The following is an 8,900-nucleotide window of genomic DNA, read 5'->3' as shown; positions in this document are numbered from 1 at the left end:
TGGTCTCAGCGATCCCATAAAAATAAGGGTGATGGAAAGTGGAAGACAGCAGCATTAGTCGAGAAATCCAGAACACTGCTCTGATTCACACCTGCAAACCTTCTTAGCCAATTGCCACTGACATTGTGGCTAGCCAAACAACTGCTTTTGGACAAGTGTTAACACCTGTAAATAAAACAGAATCGTTCCTTTCATTAGTTTTGGTTCAGAATACTGAGGGAATTTGAGAAGAGATGAGCCCCCAAACTGTCCTGGTTTCTTTTATTAAAATTAGATCATGGTTTGAACACATTCTATTACCTGCCCCATCCCTGGGGATTGCACAAAGGGAAGGAGAATGTGTGTAGGGACTATGGCCTGGCAGTGGGATCCAACAGCAGCAGATACTTAAGAAATATGCTGACAGTGGGAGTTTTTTCTCCTCAATGCACTAGAGACAAAAACTCCTGCTTTTAAAAACAAAGCATTTATACAGAGCCAAGAATATCCCAGAGCCAAGAGTCCTAACCCGTTCCGCCTAAGTTCTGGCTCTCAGATGGATAGGTAAGGACCTGCCACTCAGAGATTACTGTCTCAGTCAACCCAACTGGCATCAGTCAAACACCTGCTGTGTATAGTAGGAGCCTGGGAGATAACAGAAGATGCAGCACATAGAAGACTACTGATCTGTGTAGACAGACAAAAATAAAATAATTAGAGAATAATTCCAGGGTTACGCAAAAAGAAGAGTGTGATGGTATGGTTGACTGCTCCTGAGCAGTGAATTTCCTCTGCATTAAGGACAAGCCCCTATGAGCTGGTATCATTCAGGAAGTATTCCTGGAGAAGGAATGTTTGAACTTATAGGAAAAAGCAATTTGGATTGGCAAAGAGAGCTGAGCTGTGAGTAGCTGGACTCACATAGTAAGTAGGCTGCCTAGAGTCGTGTTAGAGGAGTTGTGATTTGGGATGTCTCTAATGACATTTTGGGAAAAATAAATCCTGTTGCATCTGTAATAAACTGCCCAACATCTAGGTAATGGGGGTGAAGTTTTATTCTTTTCAACTGGATGTTGGTATACCATGAAGTCTCAGTGCCTCTCTGATTCTCTCACTAATCCAGGATTCTAAGCTATAATCACTTTGTTCCATCAGCTGAATCTAGGGCCCCATCCTCAAAATCTTATAACTTGTAGCGTGCAGTTTTGTTTACACTTATCTTTTCTGTCATCTGAATCAATCTCCATGGGAACATGAATTCTACTGAATTCTAAGCAGCTGTGTCCACGTAGCTGTTTTCCTTGGTAATGATGCAAGAATAAAAGGCATAGAGCATACATATCACAGCAGCAATTACTTCCCACAAAGAATCAGAGATTGGAAGTGAAGCTAAAACAGCTTCAGCTGTAATATCATCTCTTTTAAGGCAAGCCATTTCCCCAGGGAGAGTTTGCAGCTCTGAGCAAAGGAGGACAATAAAAGATCAAGAATGTCTTTCTCAGGCTGCAGACAGAGCAGCTGACACCTTGAAGTTGGTCTGCTTTTCACCCCTTTAAAAGCCAGAAAAGCAACAAAGTGCCCACATTACATTTTCTGTAAGCTGGCCAAGCATCTCTTTTCTTAAACCACAAAACCCCCAGTATTTGTAGAGAACAGGCAGGGAGGGACATCCAAGGAGATCAGGTCCCTGTCTCAGTAGGAATTGCTCCAGCCTGTCTTTCCCTGAGCGGTTTTCTGCACTTTTCCATCTTTCCCCTTCTGTCCCACTCTGGAATTCACTAGTCTGTGTTCTAACCTCCTGTGGTTTCTGCACCTTCATTGCCAAAGGCAAGTGAAAACAGTGCTAGGCTGTGCACATGGGCAATTCCAGAGTTTTATTCCTCCCATTTCTCCTAAAGCATTTGATAGGTAGACCTTCAAACTGATTCTAGCAGAATTGAGGTCAAAACTAAGGCTAAAGCTAAAGCCAAACTTGATTCTGTTCAGGAGGTGTCCTTTGTCATTTTCTTCTTCAGATAGAAGACCTCTGTCTTCCCGGAAGAAAATAATAGAAAAGAAATAGCCCAAGGTAGGTGACTCTACAAAGAGGTGGGTGAGGTTTCTGGTTGAATGAGTAGGGTGTCTGTAGGTAGTAGGTCCTTCTTGTGAGCACAGCCACCGTCTCCTGCAAGCAAAGCTTTGGAAGAATATTTGGTCCATCCAATGTGGTTTTCCCAGGGGAGGACAAAGGGATGACTGGCACTGTACCAATGACCATTACCAGCACACTTTGGGTTAGGCTTCTCAAGCTTTAACGTGTATACGGGACTCTCTCCAATCACGTAAAATGCAGATCTTTCAATAGGTCTGGGATGGAGCCTGTATTTCTATCAAGCTCCTGGTGATGTTGATGCCACTGGTCTCATGCACATTTGGAGTAGCAAGAGGTTAGGTTTCTATTTACTGCCTTCCTATCCCCAACTGAGCTCTGCCATTTAATCAAAACAATGTGGTGGGAGGGAGGGCCAATTACCAGCCCCTTGAATCATCCATTGTTACAGCTTTTTCTTGTAGGTACATTTAAAAGGCCCCTCCCTAGTTCCCCATTGTGCAAGAAGCCTATTTGCAACAAGATGCTGTGGGCAAGCAAGTCACTATGCAAAAACGGCTCTGGCTCTTTCTGCCCCCAGCCAGATGCCTGCTGGTTGATGCTGGCTAGGAAGTTTTATGTGACAGTGATGGCAGCACTCATTCTGCTGCCTCCTTCTGAAGTGGGCGGAGAGTACTTTGCTGCAGCAGCTTCACCTCCCACTCCCCCCCCCCCCCCCCAGGCTTGTGGGAAGAAAGAGGAAGAAGCTGGGAGAGGAGCATCAGGCAGAGTGGGGAACAATATTTTTCACTTTCTCTGCTACTGGGCATCCCACACATTTTACAAATACTTATAGGACAGTTTCACCTCTAGAGAGTGCCCAAATGTGGAGGATGGTGAGGAGGTTGATTGAAGGGGAAAAGTGGTGCTTGGGGTGTGTGAGGATGGAGAGTTGGAGGGAAACCCTGAAGGCTTGTTTCCAGGCCTGGAGTCTGTGGTTTAAGCCAGTAACTCCCTGCAGTTGTAAGCAATGTTTGGCCCATGTATCAATTTTTCTAGGACAAGAGCCCATAGATTTCAATGGGTTTTCATAGGTTTCCATGATTTGCAAGAGGTTAATCAGCACCACTTTCAACCTGGATCATCTTCAAGTCCCCCCCAGAGTCGATATTTGGAGCACTAAGCTTCTAGAAGCAGCAGACATCAAATTCAGGCCACGGGATTAGGGTAGACAGGGCAGCCACTTAGAATCATTTTCTAGCAGAGGCAGAAGAGGCTCGGCTATCAACAACCCCATTTTACAGAGGGGAAGCTGAGCTGATTCAATTCAAGAGACTCCTAAACCGTGGAGTTAGAAGCTGAGCCTGGACTAAAACCCAGGCCTCCTGACAGAGAGTGCAGGTCTGCAGTGGGGAAAAGCACCTTTAATCTGGCAGTCTCCTGGGAAGGGCAAGACATTTATGGCTACAGCGCCAGGAGCCCAGCTGGTTATTTCTAGCTTGCTGAATGTCAAAAATCCAGGCCGCTTCTCACAGCAGCCTCTGCTTGTCAGACCAAATCAATGCATCAGTGCGTCAAGCAGGCAAGTCAGCTGCCCCCAGCACCAGCCTCTAGGCAGCCGCCCCGCCCCTCGCGGTGCACCTGACCCTGAGCGAGCGCCCCGCCCACGCGCCCCGGCCCCACTCCCCACTCTCCCCTCCACCCGCAGCCAGCAGCCCGCCTGAGCGGCCGCTTAGGTTTCCTCACCGTTGGAGCCAGCTTGGCAACCTCCCTTGGCCCAATGTGCCGACCACGGGAGCTAGCCTCCCACGCCGGCCTTTGACCCCAGCAAAGGACTGGGCATGACACTCTTCCTTCTTTCTGCTTTTTAGAATCTCCCACGTTCACTTGCTTTTCTCCCTGTTAGCACAACCCTCACCTCAGATCCTCTCTAGATCCTATCTGTGGGCATGTTTATGTCTCTGCAGGATCAATCCAGGTTTACAGGAACCAAAGCAAATCCTAATCCCGAGTGTCTGCTGTTGATTTCCTGTCCCAGCTTTCATTCATTCAACAATTTGCAGTACTCACTGGCTAGGCTTTGGACACAACAGGCTGAGCTCCATCCACAGGGAGCCGACAGTCTCCTCTGGGAAGCAAAGCTAATGTTTTCAGGATGTAATTTGATGGTCCCATAGGAGTTTGCTAAGTGCAATGTGGGGAGAGGGGGAATAAACATTGCAGGTAGAGGGAATAGAAGTTGGTAGCGAGAACTTGGCAACTTATAAGACCTGAAAGAAGGCAGAGTGGCCGGTGCACCTAAAGAGATGGAAAGAGGCATGTGATGAGCTGGGGAGGAGGCAGGAAGGGACTTGAGAGCCAGAGAAAGGAATGTAGACTTTATCCTGAGGGCAATGCTGGGCTTTGGAGGCTTTAAATGGGGAAGTGAACAATCAGATTTGCTTTCCAATGTGGCACCTGAGGCAGAACTCCTGTAAATCCCAACACATGGGCAGCAGTGTCATTAAAGGTAGCAGTATTTTCAAGGGCAGAGACCATGTTTTCCCATTTGAGGCTAAAATTACCCAGTTTTCTTCTGCTCACACCCCCACCCTGCTGCTGCATGATTCCTGTCTCTGGTCCCACTGTGACTGGTTTGGTCTTCTGCATCCTGTTGGCCCTGGCCTAGTCTTTAGGTAAGATGTAGGTTGACTGTACCCCCAGCCGACCACCCTGTTTTCAATCATTCATTTGCTCATTGACTCGATGACTATTTATTAAGAGGTTGATGTGTGCTAGGTGTTGAGTTAGTCACTCGGGGATACAGAAGGGAAGATTCACATTTCCTGATCTCAAAGAGCTGAGAATTGTCCAATGGTTCTCAAACTTGCCTATGCAACAGAATCATCTGTAAAGTTAAAAAAAATACAGCTGACTGAACTTCACTTCAGTCCGACTAAATCAGAATCGTTAGGTGTAAGTTTCAGGAAGCAGATTATTAAAACTCTCCTCCAGGTAATTTTGCTGAGCAGTTAGAACCACTGATTCTTAGAGGAATGCTGAACTGGAATTTCTCTGGTGACTTTTCCTCTGCCTAGTTGATGGGAGACCAAACTCAGAGTGTGGCTCCTGGCCACAAGACAGAGAATCACCAAAGAGTAAGACAGGAGCAAGCTCAGTCCAACTGAGCTGGAGGCCTAGGACCTGCTACTTGCCTTCAAAGAAGCAGGAGGAGCAGCTGGGATGGGTGAATGGAAGGGTACAGTAGAATGTACTGGGATAGTGGGGTGGGCTGTGCCTGGCTAGAGTGGAAGATGCCTCTTTCTCTACCTAAATCATATAAATCATCCAGTTAGAAAGCAGGAGACCAGCTCTCTTGCCTGTTGAAATAAGCACTTCCTTCTCAGCATCACCTTGGTTACTATGGTCAATTAAGGATGATTGCACTAGCCAGTTTCAAATATGGTGTCCATGATAAATAATAATTTGCAAGCACATTATACATACACAGACCCATAAATCTCCACCAAATAAGTCTGAGTACTGGGGCAAACTGAAGCAAAGGGGGTATGTTAGCTCATTGCCTCCCTCCCCTATACCCATGGCCACTCTGAGAGACTCCAGGAAGTGGTGGTCCCATTGGACCATGCCTAGAATTTCCACACCCTGGAGGACAGGTCTTCATGGGCTTTGAGAAGATTAAATTTCTAGTTCTAGTTAGCTTTCTGTTACATGGCAGAGACTGTTCCCAGAAATCTAAGTATTTATTTAGCAAGAGCTAACCGCGAGTCAGGCACTATGAAGCCTCATACATGAATAGATTTACAATCTACCTGGGAAGATACAACAGAATTCCGTGTAAAAGTAAATAAATACAAGAGTCAGATATTTGCAGATAACACTAGAAGAGGTGGTTCTGTGGTAATCCAAGGTTCTGCATCCTGAGTCCTTCTCCAAACAGCATGTATTTGACAGCACAGTACTCTGGGTGACATACAGACTGTAAGGCTTAGTCTTTGTCCTCAAGAAGCTTATAATCCATAGAAAAGACATATGTATGAAATAGAAAAAAAAAAATAGAGACAAGTGAGTGATCCAGTGTTAGCTTTAGCATCAATGGGACTTGTACTGAAATATCCAACTTTTGCACACAGCCCTGGACAACTTTCAGGAAGACAGTTCTGGTCTGTAGCAATTAATACATGATCATCTTCAGAAAAGGGGTAAAGAGAATACCACTTGACTCAACAGTAATAGAGTTTTACATGTGCCAATAAATGGGAACCCTTGATGGGAGTTTGTACTTAGTCCTCTCAATTATTTCCCAGAGACATCCGTGGCTTAAAATGGGAGAAACCAAGAACTTCGAGCCCAGACATTTGGTTGAAAAGTGATTTCCACCTGGAGACAGTCACTGCATCCCTGTGCAGAGGCAGGCACCCTGAAAGTTGCCTGAAAGCCAGGGGAGGGGATCAGAAGAGGCAGGTGGGAGAAGAGGCCACCCAGCTTCCCCCTGGGAGGAGGTGAGGCGTAGGCTGCTGGTTAAACACCTGTGTGTGATTTTTCAGGCTTGGGGGCAGCAGTTACTAAGGCTCTGCAGGCATGTCAAGCCCCCTCCCCCCGCCAGGGAGCTGCAGGCCAGGTCTCAGGCCTTCCCGCTGGTCACGCTCCTCACATATTTACATTCCTAGCCCGCCTGGCGCCTTCATTCCCAGGTCTCTTTATCTGAGGCCTCTGGCCGAGGCCTCCTTCAGGCACCACTGCTGAGGCCTCCTGGGGGGTGATGGAGGAAACCTGGAGAAGGACACTTCTCCCCAGTGCGACTCAGTACCTCTCAGTGCCTGGTACTTTTCCACTCCCAGCCCTCCCCCTCCCCCTGCTCTTGACCCCAAGGGCCATAAAGCCGTGGAGCCTTTTGTTTAGGGCTCCTTCAACAGTGAGATGACCCCACGCCTGTGCTGACCTCACCAACTCCTGTGCTGTTCCACGGGGGGAAATGGAACAGGGGAGCCAGCGGCACTTTCTCTGGTTTTAGACTCTCGCTTATAACATCACAGTAAGTGATTAAAGACTTAGCTCTTTCGGTTTTAGGCTTGCTGCTTTCATTGCTACTCTGACACCCCATCCTTTCAGTTTCCTCCACCTGCTCAGCTGAGTTCCTGACAAGAGCAACTCTGCTTTCGACCTGTGGGAGAAAAACACTGAAAGAACCAGACCCCATTTCTGATGGAGACTATGGTTCTCCTACACATTTCTATTTCATTTCTAGATTCCAGTCTCTCTCTCATCCCCTTTCTCTGTCACACACACACAAACATTAACAGAGCGAGAACCAGGAGAAGCATAGGCCTGGGGCTGGGCAGAGAGTCAGTGGGGAGAGGAATAAGGAGGCAGGCCCTGGCTGGGTCCAGACTTACAGACTGAAGACTGCGCACACCTTAGACTCAATTCTTTCCACCTACTTTATAGAGGAGGAACCAAGGAGTCTGAGAAGTAAGATTTGGCCAGGGTCATTCAACTGGAACCCATGTTCTCATCCAAGGCCCGAGCTCTGATCATTCCCAGGTGGCCTCCTTGAATCTGCTTTCTACTGTCCTGGTACAGTTCCGTGCAGGGCTGTGCCCTCTGGGTGTCCTGGACTACACTAAGCCCTATCAGGTCAGCACTCTTGAGGAGCCTGCAGCCTAACCGGGGTTCTCAAACTTGAGTATGCATTAGCCTCACCTGGAGGGCTAAACATAGATTTGCTGGCCCAAGTCTAGAGTTTCTGATTCAGTAGGCCTGTGGCAGGATCTGAGAATTTGCATTTCTAACAGGTTTCCAGGGTGGCTGAGGAGAGCCACTGGACTAGACTAGAAACAACCAAAAAGCAACACAGAGAGAGAAAGAATAGAAACTGAGCAAAGGAAGGTAGGAAGAAGGATAGGAGTGGGATGCCTTTGCTTATTAGGGCAGGAAATGAACTCCAGGGGCTGGTCCGGGGACGTTCTCCTCTTCCCTTCACCTTCATCCACCCATATTTTGGGCTTGTCTAGAAGTTTCCAATAGCATGTAAATTCTCCCACTACTGGGGGGGCCTGGCCCACAGATGAGGTCAAAACCATCACTTTTAGGGGGTTCCTTAGGGCTAAAAGAGTCCAGAGTTGAGTCCTCTCCCAACACCCCACATCTCTGCTTCCCTGTTCCGATGGCTGCTGGCTGCACAGCTGTCTGCCTCCCAAGGGGCCTGGGGGGACTGTCCCCAAGGCCTCAAGGATACAGAGTCTTGGAGGGTGGTTGTGACAATCTCACCCACTTCTCTCTTGCTTCGTCGGTGCACTCACACAGGCCCTGGAAAGCCAAGAGCACCGACATGCAGAGAAAGGTAGGGGGATGGGTACGTTACAGTAGAATGGGGCAGGGGCGGGAGCGGGAGGATTAAGAACTGCACAGCTCACATTCATTGACTCAGTTCGTCTTTCATGGCCCCAGTTCTCCTGAATCATCAGTGAACATGGACTTGCTTTCACAATCATTAGAGTGGAATGTGTGTCACTGAGGTCTAAAGTGGTGTTTAAGTGTAACAGCATAGATGTGAGCCAGACACACACAGAGAGAAGAGTGAAAGAAATGTAGTGCTCTCTCTTGAGTGGGGGTGAAAACCCAGGAGCTAATATGAAATGACCCACTCCAAATCTATCCGCTGTTCAGCCCCATTTGGCTGTGGGAAAATGGAGGCACAAATGCTATATTAAGTGGCCCAAAGCAGTTCCAGGGATAGCAGCAAGCTCAGGAGGAGGCCAAAGTTTGGCCAATGAAAAGGCAGCAAGCAGGAACTGTCCACCTGGGGTTGAGGCCCCTGAGGGCCCAGGACGGGGGGGGGGGGGGGGGGGGC

This window comes from Galeopterus variegatus, unplaced genomic scaffold (assembly GCF_000696425.1).
Source record: "Galeopterus variegatus unplaced genomic scaffold, G_variegatus-3.0.2 Scaffold221, whole genome shotgun sequence".
NCBI lineage: Eukaryota > Metazoa > Chordata > Mammalia > Dermoptera > Cynocephalidae > Galeopterus > Galeopterus variegatus.
This window is presented reverse-complemented; position numbering follows the sequence as displayed.